Below are 15,856 nucleotides of genomic sequence, written 5' to 3' on the forward strand. Positions count from 1 at the left end.
GAGCTGCCCAACGTGCCTGGCAGCTCAGTGGTGGCTGGCCCAGCCCTCGGTGCCTCCACATCCCATCTCCTGTCCTGGCAAGAACACTCCTGTCACCTTCCTGAAAGAGGCAGTCAAACCCAGCCATGATGGAGGTGTCCGGGGAAAAGGGAAATGCAACCAAGGCAGCAGGGGCAATTTTTCCCGATCAGCCTCAGAGCTCAACACTCATGTACCCCTCTGGGAGCTGATGCCTGGTAGAGAATCCTGGTGGCTCCAGCTCTCTGAAACACTACCTGCAGCATGCATGCACCTTTTTGCACCTAAATCAAGCCACATGGATCTGGGGACAGGAGGCAAGCAGTGCTGTGTGGCAGCTGGGTGCAAATGCTGCTGGGCATCTGTGCTTGGAGAGGGAAACCTCTCCTGGTTCCTGCAACAGAGCCAGAATGAAAGGCCAGTTTGCACCATCTTATCTTTGCACATCAGCATGGGAAAGAACAGCAGCATGCAAAATAAGACAGGCACTTTCACCTAATTTAATTTCCTTCTCCGGTATTCAGCAGAAAAATTCTTCATGCCAAGTGACAACTGGCAATGGGTTGAAGCAGATAACATCACTAAGTATAAACTAAGTTGCACATCTACAAGCAGCTTCATATAAGGCAGCTGTGCAAAGCTAATTATTTTCCTACCCCTCTGTGCCTACAACCTGCACTCTCAGTCAACTCTGCCACCTTGCTATAGACAGAGATTTAGTTTTACATACAGGAGTCTTAAAAATAGCCTTCACCTCATGAACCCCTTTCTACAAATGTTCCTCCATTAGCCACAAGCTGCAGCTAATTTTCACACAACATCTGCTATAAGCAAAACCATCTGTGTGGCTATAAGTTAAGGACAGAGAATTTATGGCCCGTGTTCTTCTCATCTGACATGGGGAAGCTTTTGTGTGCATTGTCCATACGTCTGCATTAGCTATCTGTCTTCAGGTCCAGACATCCACCCCATTTCTTTTTCAGAAACACTTTTTTCTTTTTAAAGTCAGCAAAGAATGGTCATTACCACAGTGCTTAGGAAGAAGTGATTCCAAGCTGACTCTAGGTACATGCAAGCTACTGGGCATGATCAGTTTTTAGGCACTGAAGAAGCCTGTCATGGTATTTTGATCATCCAGTGTGTTTTATAAAGGTTTCTCAGCTTGGGCCAATTTTCTCTTACTATAGGTAATTAGGAAAGAAAAATAAATGAAAGCAGGGCTCTCCTGGCTGCAGAGGAGTGCTGTGCTCAATATAACCCCTCAGCTGTACAACACCAGAGGGAGTTGCTAACAGCACTGACAGTTCAGGGAAGTGATTTATGAAGCTTTTCTTCTGTGAAAAGTTGGCATCAGGACAAACTATACCCCTGCTGCTGCCTGTGTATACCTCTGGCAAATATAAAACCAGAAAATATTCTATAAACAGACCACTATGCCCAGTGACTCCTCTGAAAAAGCACGATTAGAAACCAAAACAACTTGATCCATGTTCATATAATGTAAGTATTGAGGATTATGATAGAGCAAGCATAAAGCAGGACACACATCATACCACCTGGTACCAGTGGAGATAAGTAACCATTTGTTTACTTAGATATAAACCTGAACTTCCCTGCTGAACATGTATTGCTGAGCTAATCCGTTCGGTTGTGCTGAACACATTTTTTCTTAAGGTATGTCACTAATGAACACTTTCTCTGCTGATCTGTATGTGGCCACAGAAAATCTCTGCCATGTAATTCCTTGTGTCCTATTCTTGTCACTTTTACAAGAGCAGTGTGAGAACTTTGCAACTTACCATGGTGACAAGCAGGAAGTCATTTCTCTCTTACACAGTTCGTAGTGTCCCCATCCAGCCTCAGAGGTACCCTGGTGGACAGTCCCATCAGTTAACCAGGGCATTGGTGGGTGCTGGTGCTTCCTCAGACATCCCCCAAGGAGCAGCCCCTGCCCTCGGGCAGCAGACCACTATGCTGGATCTGAGACACTCTAAAGAATCAGTTAACTACTTTTAAGCAATAATTTACTGGGAAGCTTAAAAGCTTTTAGACCTCTGATCCTATATTTAAGGATGCATTTAAGGATGTAGTCCAGCCTTGTGGTCAGAGATCATGAGATAAGGGAGCACTAAGGGGTTCTGCAATGTAAGAAAACCATTTCCCTGCAAGAGCAACTGCAGAGGCAGATGAGGAGCCATGCAACACACACCACTCAGCTATTGCAAGACCGCTCCTAATTTGGATGGAAAACATCGCTTCTAATTCGTTGATCTCCAGTTATTATTGGATGCTCCAGCTAACAAGGCACTGGACAAAATCAGATGAGAACAAGGTGACACCTGATCTGCAGGAATGATAATAACTATTTCTCCAAAAATGTACAGAAAGACATCTGTAAAAGGGCACTGGTTAGTGACTTTAAAAAACAATCTTGAGGATGTGTTCATAACACCAAATCTCTTCAACCTTTATAGCAAATGAAATAACACCACTTTTAAAGTACAAAAAGAAGGTTACCTTCTCAGGAGACTTAATTTAAAAGGGCAAAAAGGAACCTTTTTCCTACTGCACCACAACATTTGTCACCAAGAGAGGCATGTTTGGCTGGAGAGTTACAGGAAAAGAAAAATGAGAAGTAGATGGGGGAATTTTGGATAATATCCATAGTGGGATACTGTGGCTTCAGGGTACTGTTTTGTCAGCTTTGCACCCATCCTGCCTGAGAAGCTCTGCAGAACAGCCTGATTAACACAAGTGTGTTTAATCAGGACTCAAGGGGTCACCTCCCTGGCAGAAGTCTGTGAGGTTTTTATAACCCACCTATGCCATCACATCAGCTAAATAAACTCTCCCTGCGTTTTCTGGAGTGGTGACAACATTCATTTGATCTGTTTGGCACCACAGATTAAATACAAAGCTGCACACTAAAGGAGAGAACTTTTTTCAATTACATTTTAGGTGAGGTAGAGCAAGAGTAAAGGAGAGAAAGAACAAAGTCAAATAACCTAGGCGTTACATTAGAAAGAAAGGCCTTTTCCTTGGCACAAGGTAATTGGAAGTTGAGCCAGGAAATTATGATTCTAGTACCTACTCTGTCATCTGATTCCCTGTGTGGTCTTGGACAAGTCCTTTAACCTGCCTGTCTAATTCCTTCAGCTTGTAAAATGGGGACAACAAACCACAGAGGAGTTTGATGAGTACTAGCAGATGTTTTCACAGTACACTGAAAAAATGTGAGAAGTCATGGATGTGGTATTGCTAGTCCCTAGGAGTGCATTTAAATAAAACTAATCTAAAATTTACAAATTGCATTTAAGATGCAAATAACACTCCTCTTATTGCAGTGGGCAATTTTATTTATTTGATTTAAATTATAAAAGAATCCTTAACAAGATTTCGTGTTCTAAAGCTGACTGGGAAATAGCTTGTTGCAACCTTTTATCATCAAAAATGTCTGCTATTTTAACCAAGTCCAAACAAAAGATCTGTTGCATGTTTCTGTTTTTTAACTACTGGAGTATGATATTAGGGATTAAGTTGATGGAGAAAATATGAGAAAATTTTAAATTTTCTCAAATTTTTGGACTCAGAATGGAATTCAATCCACCCTTTCAAGGTAGACAAAGCTGGAGGCTGTGTTCTGTCTCTGCATTTAATTTTTCTCTTAATTATACCAGCTTCAAAAATAAAAGCCAGTTCTCAGGGTCTCCACACAAGGAAAATGCACGGAGACACAAGAAATTAAAATCAGGAGATAGCAGGAAGACAAGAGGAGAACCTCCCCAGCCTTGCTACTGGAGTGTTCGGTGGCTTTCACTGCAATGAGAAGAACTCCACAGCAGAAGGTTTAAACAGTTTGCCAGACTCCACAGAAATCCACAGAAGCTGAGACCCTGAGCAGGGTCAGAAAGGAAAGCCCTAGCCTAGGTGCCACAACACAATGTGAAATTCCACCCCTGGTGTCTCTGTTTGAAATTTCTGTCTTAGATTTGCTTTAAAATGTCTGCTGTGCTAACTCTAGCTTTGGTACAAATCAGCAGATTTAGGAATTTCTTATTGGCTTCAGATACACTGTGAAGTCCACTTCCAGCAGCTGAGGAAGGGGTTAGGATTTCTTGCAGTGCAGAAGTCAGGGTGTGACAGTACAAATTCCAGCTCATGGAGTGGATCCCATTCAAATTTCAAACACTTGCCATTCCCTGGAATAAGTGTTGCTTTAGACAACTAGCACAAAATGATCGAATGAAACTGGGACTTCACTTCCATTCTCAAACAAAGAGCATATTCATTAGGAAGAACACCTCCTCCTAAGCACTTACACTACTGTGTTTCCTACAGACAGGCTTCGAATCCTATCATGTGTTCCTCATTTACATATCACATTAACTAGTGGAGACAACAGAAATCTAATGTTACTTCTAACCCGCTCAGGATCTTTGCATCTCATTTGTCACCTCTTCCCTCTGAGGACTTGTGCTGTGCTGCATAGTTGCAGTTAAGAAGTCACCAGATGGTACAGAGTCAGCACCCTGGGTTTTTTATACCACAGCCTTTTTTTTTTTTTTTAATTTTTTACATTTTGTTTTGGTTTTATTTTATTTTGGCTTTTTGTTTTGTTTTATTTTGATTTGTTTTGATTTTCTTTGGTTCTAATTTTTTTTGGTTGTTTGTATTTTTTTTTTTAAGAAACAGGTTTTTTAATGAAAAGAGGAAGAAAAGAGCCTCAGTCCAGGAGAGGCATGCATGAAGTGGGGTGAGTGTCAGTCAGTGAGTGCTGGTGCTGCTTGGTGTCTGTGCATAAGGGCAGAGGTGGGAAGAGCTCACAGCAAGAAGCCCCAAGAGCAGAGAACTGCACATAACCCATGGGCAGGTGCATTTCACTGCTGCCCTTGCCAACACTGCCAGAGCTGTACAACCTTGTGTACACAAGTATCGAAACAGTGGCCACTAAATGAATTTCACTGTCATTTGTTAAAAGTGGAGCAGCTCAACTGGCCACAGAAACCAGTAATAAACTTCTAAGATGGAAAAGGTCTTTCAAGGGAGCTTGTTGATTTCTTTTCCTTAGAGGTCTCTGGGAAGAATTTAATGTATTTGCCCTGAGGAAGAGAGTTATTTATGCTTTTATGTGGCACAACATTGGTTTCATTTAAGCCACTTAGCAGCCCTGTTTAAGGCATCTGCTTGTTTAACCAGTTCTAAGCTTGTGCTCCCAAATCTCCAGAGCTCATATGCTGTTGTGCCAACACACTAAATGGCTTCCCAGCTCCAGAAACTGTGCACTCACAATGCCTGAAAGATGAGTTCCTTCTGTAGCTTGCCAAAAAAACTTAATTCAAGATCATTACATGCTAGTAGTGGGTTTCGGATATGTGTCAGCAGCTTTTGTTTAGTGCAGTTTAGTTGGCCCATCATATATATGATGGATGTTATCAGGAAGTAACTTTGGGAGAGTTGAAGCAAATCTCCATTTTGAAAGCATTAAGGCAGGTGACAAGTCCTATTAAAGCTGATGGTTTGGTTTTATTCCACTGGCTAATTTCCAGGATCTTTCAGGATCTTCCTTTTTCAGGATGTCACTATGGAGGGGGAGTTGGTGACTTCACTTGGAGATCCACATCACAGAAGGGACAGTGGTGTGGCCAGCTGCATTAGCAAGGAGTGTCACACAGGTGAAAAAGAAAATACCCTGGGAAATGGTTTGGGGAAGTTTGCCCAAACTGCCTTAATTAAACTTCAGATCACTGCTATTACCCTCTTGCTTTATCAAGCAACTGAGTTTTAGAAAATATGTTCTTCTCATGATACTTGGATATTGCGCTTTCGTTGTTTCAGCAATAATCTATTTTCTGCTTTGGGATTTTAAATTAAAACCTTTTGCACTGTAGGCTTTTCACTTAGCAAGTGGATTATTGCCACTTAAAACAATAAGGGACAAGTATTTCCCTTGTGTTACAGAAGGATTTGAAAAAAAAATACAAAAGCAATGGAAATATGCCAACTTTAGTTAACACATTTGTACATATCAGTGGTTTACAGGTGCAGGCACATGAGAGAAGGACTGGAAGGAAAGCGAAGGCATGATTGATTGCATTTTCCTATTTGTGATTATCTGTCCGTGTGACATGCATATAACAGTACATGTAGCTAGCACAGACCTCCTGGCTCAATGTATTTTACATGTATCCACCTCAAAATCAAAACTATGACTTCTTGCTTTTGCTTATTTTGCTGGACTAATATAGAGGGAAAGGTGACCCAAGGAAAATAGAATTAATAACACCAGAGAAATCCATTTTCACTCCAAATTCATCAAGAACCAGACAGTTTTCTAAGGCATAGAAAAGATGAGGGAGTTCTGTGGCTACCTGACCCTTTTCCCATGAATGCTGCCATCTCCATCATCAATCTTTTAACTTCTCTACCTATTTTTGGAAACTTCTCACACTAAATTTCCTGAAGTTGTTTCAGCTGGGATAGAATGAATGAAAACTGAATTAGGTCCAACATTTTGTCTTCTATACTGGCAATATATTTGGAGAAAGGACTGCTTAAACCTTTTGTCTTGCTCAGAAAGGAGCACATTGACCCTGCTACACAACCTGCCCATGAATAACCACAGCCTTTCAATGCTACTTCCCCTTGCTACTGTCCCCTCCCTTCAGCACTTTTCTCAGGTTTATATATCTTTCTTCAGGACTCAAGGAAGTATTGAAGTCACTTTGAAAGATGCTTTTTTGATAATATTTCTGCCCCAATGCAAGTTAAAAAAACCAGAAAAAACCTGAAAAAAAGACAGAAGAGAGAAGAAAAGGTGAAAGATTGATCTGGGAACTTTGCCACTTAGATTTTTGGCTTTAGATGTAGAGTTCCTGCAATTTCCTGAAGAGCAGCCATACAAAATCTCTCCTCTTTCAGGGCTTTTAGGTTTCTTGTGGCCTTGTTTTGGTACAGGAGCACTCAGACACATGGATGGTTGTTGCACTATACATTCTGACTGTTGATACTGTAATTGCATCAGTTCATGGACATGTTATTTAAAGAGAAACCCTCAGTCTCCCAGTGGATGTCATTTTGACTCTGGGTAACAGCAATTCAGTGATGTTAGATTATACCTGATATCAGAATCTGGTCACTGTCTTCAAGATTTACTTGTCTTTGTCTCCAGTTTTGCAGTTCATTTATCAGAGAAGAGAGGACAGAAGATGCTGTACTCAAAGCCCCTGAGTCAACAAATACCTTTTTTTTTCTAAAATACACATGAAAAAGCACTTTTTCATATTTTCTTTTACATTTTATTTAATTTGAACTAGTTTAAATTAAATTAATGTAGAATGAATGTAATATTTTTCTTATTTATTACTTTTTTAAAATTCCCCTCACAGCCTATCAAGAATTATGTTGGACCCATAACATAGCTCTTGTTTCATATGAAGTATGGAGAATAATAACTATTTTAAGAATAAAAATGATACTTGAACAAAATTCTGTTACACAATACTCCCCTGTTGGGGAAAGAAAATAAGCCATAACCACGGTCTATCCACTTTTTCCATTTCTATTCTCTTTCTGTCTAAGGAACATATTGTCAACATTTTGAAGAGGAAACTAAGTGCCAGAGAAAGGAGCAGGAGGAATTTGATGGCTATCTTTCCAGCCATTTGTTTTCTTGTCCATTTATTCCCAGTTGTTTGCTTCAGCACTGCCTGGGAGTGCAGTGCCTGACACCCTGTAAAAATATTCCTATTTTTGGTGCACGATACTTGGTGCGATTCCCACTTCCCAGTATGCTAGCGGGGATCTGTCCTACCTCTTCCTCAATATGTACCAAACATATTTTGATGTGGTTTTTAGTTCATACATTTCTTAACTGCACTTAAATGCACTGGCAGCAATCAGCTCTCCCAAACTCTGTGATCTCTTCTCTCATTTTCTCTGTATTTTTTTGAAATGCCAAATGAAAGGACTTGTTTTTTTCACAATGCAGTTCTGTGCCTGGTGTACCTTATATCAAGATGCACAGGTGCAAAGAATCTCCCTCCTCTGTGTGATCTACAGAAAGGTCAGAGACCATTAGATCCTCCTAAAGCTGCATCTGCTTCCTTGGTGAGGGCACAGCAGCCTCCCAGCCAGGTGGCACGGGCGTTCCTGCACTTCTTCCCCTAACCAGCCCACATCAAACCAGGGCAAACTCTCTCTCTCTGTCAATTTGTGGCAGGAGGATGCACTGTCCTTGCATGCCAAAAGGGTTCGAGTGTGGGTCTGCCCAGAGAGCAGCACCCAGGAATGCCAGGAAACTCATCTGTGAGTCACCACTTCATCTGGAAGAAGTCCTACCTTCCAGAAAGAAGCAAAAGAAAGAAAACTGCTGAATTGAGTCTTCCACTCAAATGTTTTTCCCAGTCCCTTCTTTTGCTTCTTGTTGCTGTAGCCAAAATGTCACTGTCCAAGCTGTGGGTACAGTGGATATGGGAAGAGCAAAACAGGATCCTCAAAGAGGGGATGGGTGAGCACCCCATGGCCCTGCAGCGCAGACAGGGGCTGCTTCAAGGCCTCTGCCTTTCAAGACAGTCTGAGAGGGTAAAGGTACTCATGTCCCCCATCAGAACTCATCTTACACTAACCAAGGAAAACACACATAATTAAATTAAGGCACTTTGTTTTCATATCATCAGTGCAATTTATAAAGATACCAGTGTGACAGTTTCTAGGCACAGATACAGCCTTCATATTTTTCCTGGATGCAGCACATTGTTTTCTCAGCCAGAAAGCTGTGCTAGGGAGACTCTTCAGCAGAAAGCAATGCTCCAGGCCATCTTCCTTAGTAAGGAAAAGGGGTGTTATCCGCCCTGAAATTGTATTTCTACCTAATTAAATTCAACAAGATGCCTTCTTTAACCAAAACCAGTCACATGAAAATATTTGGAGCAGGGAATGATGATATCTGATATAAAAGTTCACACCAGCTGTCATGCCTTTCAAAGATGATAAAACATTCAAACATTCAGGCAAGACATAAGCTGGACTCTTACATTTTGACTATGTATTTCCTGCATCCAGTGTCTCCAGTTGTGATGGGGACACATTTTTAGCTCACTTTTGGTGTAGACAGCTTTGTGAGTGCAATTACACACTGACATGAAGTAATGTTTAAGTTGAGAGTAGGAAGTATCTCTGCTGCCAATTGCAGAAGACTGTGACCCTCACAAGGCATTGCTGTGGGAGCAGAGTTTGCTGACAAGGACCTCCATAACTGCATCCTTGATAGCAGAAGGGGTTCTTCCCTTCTCACACTTTTCCCACTAACACTGAGCACTGTCTTGTTCTGATCCCTGTGCTTCCCAATGCCTTTTTTTCCCCTTTACCAGAGAAGATGTGAAATGAAGAACAAAAATCCAGCAGTAACAGCATCCTGACCAGTTTAAGATCCTATCTGCAGCTGCAGGAGTGGGATGTCCATCACGGGGGGTAGAAAGTGGAGGAAGAAAGCAGATAAAATCCCGTGTGGTGCAAGCCTAGAACATGTTTGAAGGAGGAGGCCCAGGCAGAAAAAAAACATGTGAATCAATGACACCCAAATCAGTTATCTCAAAGCTCCATCTCCAGAGCTGTGGTCCCCTAAGAGAAAGGAGAATTCAGTGGTATCTCATGTTAACTGCTCAGGATGTATACTCAGTGTCTCCCTGAGCTTCCTACACTCTGTGGGACATCAGTTGCAACAAATTCCGTTCAGGGCAGCCAAATTTGGAGGCAAAAATGGTGAAGAACTAAACAAGGGTGTTCCAGCTTCCCAGTGACCTGGAAGAAGGTGGCTGCTGCTGGCTGAGTTGTCAGACCTGTACCACAAGGGGAGTGCCAAGCATGCACATGGGAAGATTGCTTTAGACATGGAAAAATAGCATCTCCAAGGCCAGAGAATCTCCAAGACCTGTGAATAAGGAGGAGTGGCCCCACACTGATGCCACCACACTGGAAGGACTTTCTCCTTCCGGACATCCTTGTGTTGCAGGTCAAGTTAGCACCAGGCAGGTGCCTCTGGAGTCTGTCCTTCTCTGGGATAAGCCTTCCTCCCAGGAATGCGGGGAGTGAGCTGCCCCCTTGCCTTCAAAAAGAGAAACATCCATGTTGCTGGGAGGCAGATGCTTGGGCATCATATGGTGCCTGCAGGCAGCAGGCAGCTGGCATGCTGAGTCTGAGCCTGGACTGGCAGGAGAAATGGCCCTGAATGAAGTCAAAATTATTGCTGATGTAATTCATAAATTACTCTCTTTGATGTTTAACAAAACTGAACATGTTGTAAATTAAATTAATATTTGTTCAGGGATTCATAAGATGCAATCACTGTCAGCCACAGATTACAGCAATAACCTGTAGAGGATACAGAACAAATGAGATCTGGCTATAGTTTTTATAGGGGCATACTGCCATGCCCTTACTCACAATGAAATAGTGACTAACTTAAAAGTATAATGTTCCTTTATTAGCAAAAAGTTTCTTTGGAGTGGAGGTGTTGCAGTCAGCCTGGTCTAGACATTTATTGAAAGCAGAATTATTTCATGTACTTGAGAAATCGGCAAGTAGGAAATTGTGTTTGATTTCTTTTGCTGTAGAGAATGAACTGCCCTGGTTGTGATTTGGGCAAGTCAGGGTTAATGTTGCACTGGGACTGAGCCTCTGCCAGGTGTCCTATCTACATGGCATTAAGAAAGGAAAGGGCAGCAAGGGTTGAGACAACCAACTCTCTCATAAAGTTAAACTGGATGATCCCAATAAATGTATTTCACTTAATTCACAGCCTCCTACACTCACTCGTCAGAGGATGCTGTGATACCCTTTTGTTGTGGGAGTGCATTGCACAAAATCTAATAATTTCTGCTGAGCTGAGAAAAGAATAAAAATAATTCGGGTACACATTTTATGTGTGGTGTTTTCTTGTTTTCTGGTCTTATGGAGTGATGTAGGCATATTGTTCATGCAACCATAGCCACTAAAAAAAGTAAGATCAGGCTGAAAATCTACAGGCTAGAGATGGAAGAGAGGAAAAAAGTATTCATCTTTTTGTTACTGACCCACTGAAAGCCAGTGGGTTCCTTCAGGCAAAAAGAACCCCCTAAAAACAAAGTCCCAATGATGTCAGATCAAGTTTATATTGAAAAAAAGCAGAGCATTCAACTTTCCTCTCAGAGTTCAACATCACAGGCATGCAATCACCCATCTGTTTCCTGAACTAGCTCTTAGCTAGGAAAACAAGAGCAGTGAAGGGGCCTTTATCAAAGACTACAGGAGGACTATGCAGCATTATGTATCAAACAGTAAATATTTGTCTCAGTATAACAATGTATACTTTGGCTTACAGGAGCAAAAGAGAGTATGTGGGTAGTGACCAAGGCCCATGGTCTTGATGGGAAATAAAATTTCACCTGCAAACTGGCTTGGCTGTACACCAGAGAAGACTAAGACACAATTCTAGAGGGTAAAAATTTTCATTCTCCTTCTGAAACCAAAGCAACCTCTAGTGCTTTAGATAAGTTCTAGTACACCCACCCAAGTCAGGAGACACCCAGCAATTGTAACAGCTGTGACCCTGAGCCTCCCTGGGAAAGCATTCTGTCTGCTTCAGCCATGAGTCCAGAGACATTAACTTGGGGATAAAGTTCACGTTTTCCAGGCTGACTGGCTGGACTCCTATTCAGCTGACTCAGAACTGAGGAAAAGGAGATCAGAAACTTGAACATCTGCTTGAACCTCTGCAGACCTATTCATGCGCTTTCACTGAAATAGTTTTGGAAAACACAACCACTTTATGGTATTCTGTATGAAAACAATACAAATAAGACATTTGTTTTGTTATAAAAACAGACTGCATTAGGAAAGGAAAGGTAGAAAAGCTCTATGCCTCTTGTGCTTTACATACAGGCACACAGGGTGGGACTTTGGCTTAAGACTGTTTTCTCCTCCCTGCATATTCTCTCTAGTGCCTGTGTTGATCCAGGGTTAAGGAAGAGTTATTGTCCATACAAGGAAATTGGAAGCTCTTGCATTAAGACCCATATCTGACAGCCTTATAAAAATAGTGCATAGTACATGCTCATCTAATATCTTGATCCTAAAAAGCTTCCATTTGTGGAATTTAAATTTCATTAGAAAATCAATACATCCTCATTTACCCTTAGTTTTAGAGAAAGAGTTGCATGAGATATTCACAGTTTTGGGATTATTTATTCATTTTATTGGGATCATGATGAAACGTATCACTCACAAACCCATCCATCATATCATCATCAAAGTATTCATTTGTTCTTCTCTAAATGGGATCAATTTTAAATAAGGAATTTATAACCATGTAAAGATGAACTCTTAAGCTCTGCATTTGATTTTTCTCTGTGTTTCCAAGGAACTGAAAATGTGTTTCATCTTTTTCTGCTTCTTGCAGACAATTTGACACAGTGTATGTTAGAACATTTCTTTTGTATTTACGTTTTGGCATGAGTATATTGTATTGTTGCATTGTTCACAGCCTTACTATTGTCACTGCCAACTTCTTTTGGGAAAAATCAAAGAAAAGCTGAGACAAGATATATCATGCCACAATCGTTTGGCTGACTAATATTTCATTGCTCTCTTCTTACTGGTTTTCAGTTGTCAATCTTGTCATTAGGACTTCTGAATAAACTATTTTCTTGCTTGTCTAGTAAATAATTTTACAATCCAACAGAGCTGTTTGAGGACATGAATCATACTCATCTTCACATCACACAAATAAAAGCAAGTCCACGAAGTCATGCTGTGGTTGACTAATTTTTGGAAGGCTTCCTCTTTATGATGGTATATTCTAAACAGAAAAACTAGGTAACTTTCACTGAGCTTAAATACAAAGAATACTTACAATGTAACTGCTTTGGGATTTTAGGACTTTAATTGTTGAAGCCTCCTGACTCCAGAGAGTCTCACAATAAATGAATGCAGTTGCCCTCACACATCTATTTACTCCAAGAGGTTGTACTTATTATTATGTCTGTGTGTATTTACATTTAAAAAATTCTGTCAGACAGGTAGAAATTTCTTTTTCACCCATCTGTTTCAGCCACAGTCTTGCAGCAGTCTTCCTCTTCTGAGGGTTTTCATGCATTCAGTAAAGTTTTCAGCTAACAGTTTGTGCCAATCTGACCTAAGCATATTCCCAAGCATAAGCCAAAAAAATAGTCATTCATAAACCTTAAAGAGAATCTGCTATGGTTTTTTTTTAATACTGTTTTTCCACAACATCCGGCACAGCTTAGATCCACCAAACCATCCGACTTAGATGGTTTCCTAAGAAACAGTCCATTTCTGCCTGTGCTCCCTATAACGAAAAACTAAAACCCACTCGAATTTATTCCCGAGATAAAAGGTCTGGTATTGCAGAAGAACAGAAAAATCCCTTCAGTCAGAGGTATCTCTTCAGAAATTGAAGGTGAAGCCATATGAGATGTGGTGAGTCAAGCAAGGAGCTTGTGGTTGAATTTGCTCCCTACCTCCACCTTTTCTGTACAGAACTTTTTGTACCATGGTCCTGTGGAAAAAGGTTAGCTCAGATATTTCTCTCTGTTAGGAAGGATTTCTGTTTCTGACTCCACAGAGGCTCACAAAAGGCTCTTATTGGGTAATTTTGAGGCAGTGACTGAGCGAAGTATCAAAAGATCTTTGCCATCAGGCAAGTGTTACCATGGATCCACTGTATTGGGTTCCCCAAGAGGCAGGAGGGCATCATCAGGCATCTCCAGGCTTCCTGATGGCAGTTCAACAGAGGATGCAAGCTGGCTTCAGGTGTTAAATAAACAAGACTGGGCTGGCCATGATCCTGAATGTGGGCAAAGCACCCTTTTGAATCAAGCCACTCATGCAGTCTACATTAATAGTTCCCATAGACCTCATTAGGCATTACTTTTTTTTTTTTTTAAGTTATTCCAATACTACACTTTTTAAGTTATTCTCCCCTTGGGACTGGATGATATCTTTCTTTTAAAAAAGGACACTTTAATTTTTTTTCTTGCTTATTTTTCATTATATTCTCCTATTTAACTACAGATTTAGCCCTAGTTAGACTGAATGAGTGTCTGCTGTTTTTTAAATCTTTGTCTGACACTACTAACAAACAATTTCTTCTACTCTCTTAGGAGTCATTTCCCCTGCTCGTCCCCTGCTCGTGGGGCAGTACTACAGCACTTCTCCACACACCAAAGCAGAGTCCATGTTGCTAATGGATGATCAAGATTTCAGTATCCTTCATCCTCAGGATGGATGAAGATTTCGGTATCCTTCAGATGGAAAAATGGTCCTGGATTGGAGGGTCAGCTTTTGCTGCTTGATGGAGCATCTGAACACAGCCCCTCATGACAGATGATGTGATATCCACTTCCATAGAGAATCCCCAGGGATTTTAATCTCTCTCATGGTTTACACCAATATTTTATGGGCCTAATCTGTCCACAATCAGTAGAGCACTTCAGTATATGCTCAGCCTGAAGCATGTGCTCAGGGCCATTAAAGTTAATGGTGCTTAGGCAGATTTCAAAGCTAAATGTGTGTTAAGGGCCTCTCTGCAGCAATGTCTTTCAACAGTTTGCCCAAAAAGAAACTCCATAAAATACAGCTAGGTTGAACTCCATAGTATTTTCACTGTGGCAAATTTGTTTGTCACAAATGGGGAAGTGTAAACCTCTGCACTAAATACTGCAAGAAGAATGATTTATACATGGCACTAAAAAATATTGTTGCAATAAAATAGATTAGCATAAGCTCTCTGGGGAGACACTATGCTTTCCTTGGGTTTTGCAGAGTGCCTGGCATACTAGAGATGCCAGAGTTAACAAGCAGTTATTAATAATAACAAAATACTTCTACTGAGAGAGTAGACACCAGTTCTTAGCATCAAACAAATGTCAGATAGAAGAATATCAGATAGAAGACAAATATCTGATATGTAAATATAAATGTACTCAAATTTACTCTTTGTGCATTAATAATTTTTTTAAGATGGGACTGGCTGTACTTTGTATATTTTTTTACCCTTTACCATGTCTCTTTGCAGTTTAAAATGTCTTTTATCAGCCCAGAAGAGCTGTCTGCCTCAGTCACATCAACCAGCATAAGTACAATAGCATCAGCCGACCTTATTTTGCCATGGGAATACTCTAAACCAAGCCCAAGTGTTAGCAGAGCACAAGAAATTGAGAATTAGTGCCTCTCCAGCTCACGTCTGACTATTTTTCACAAAGTAATTCCTACACATTAATTTGTAGGAGGTTGGAACATCTTGTTGTATGGTCACTGCTGTACTGCTCAGCCATGAGGCATGCCAAAAGCTCCACTCTTTCAGAAAGGAGTGACAACTGAGGGGGAAAAAATGCACATGCTCTCAGATTAATGCTGCCAAATTCAGGTGAAAAAGGCGAATTTTACTGAGTTGCCAACTGCAGCAGAACTGTTGCACTGGGCCTTACTGGCATGTGCCAACAAGGCTGGAGGTATCAAAACCTGCCACACTGAAAATGCACCATGACAATGTTTTGGGGAGGAAATGTGGTGTGGAAGCAAGCTGGCCTGCCATGAGATGCAGGCACCTCTTTTCTAACTCTATGGTCTTCTGTGGCCAGCTGTTCCCAACATGGCCATGGCCCACAGCAGCCTTGCCCCTGGGAAATGTCCATGTGAGGCAGTGAGGCAGCAGCACAGCACGTGGCAAGGACACCTCGAGCTTGTTCTTCACTTCCCTTCCAGCCATGTCACCTCAGACAAACTGTGCCATGGCCTCACACCTCTGCTAAAAACCTCATAAAAGGACTGAAACTATTGCAAG

This window comes from Melospiza georgiana, chromosome 5, assembly GCF_028018845.1.
Source record: "Melospiza georgiana isolate bMelGeo1 chromosome 5, bMelGeo1.pri, whole genome shotgun sequence".
NCBI classification, from domain to species: Eukaryota; Metazoa; Chordata; class Aves; order Passeriformes; family Passerellidae; genus Melospiza; species Melospiza georgiana.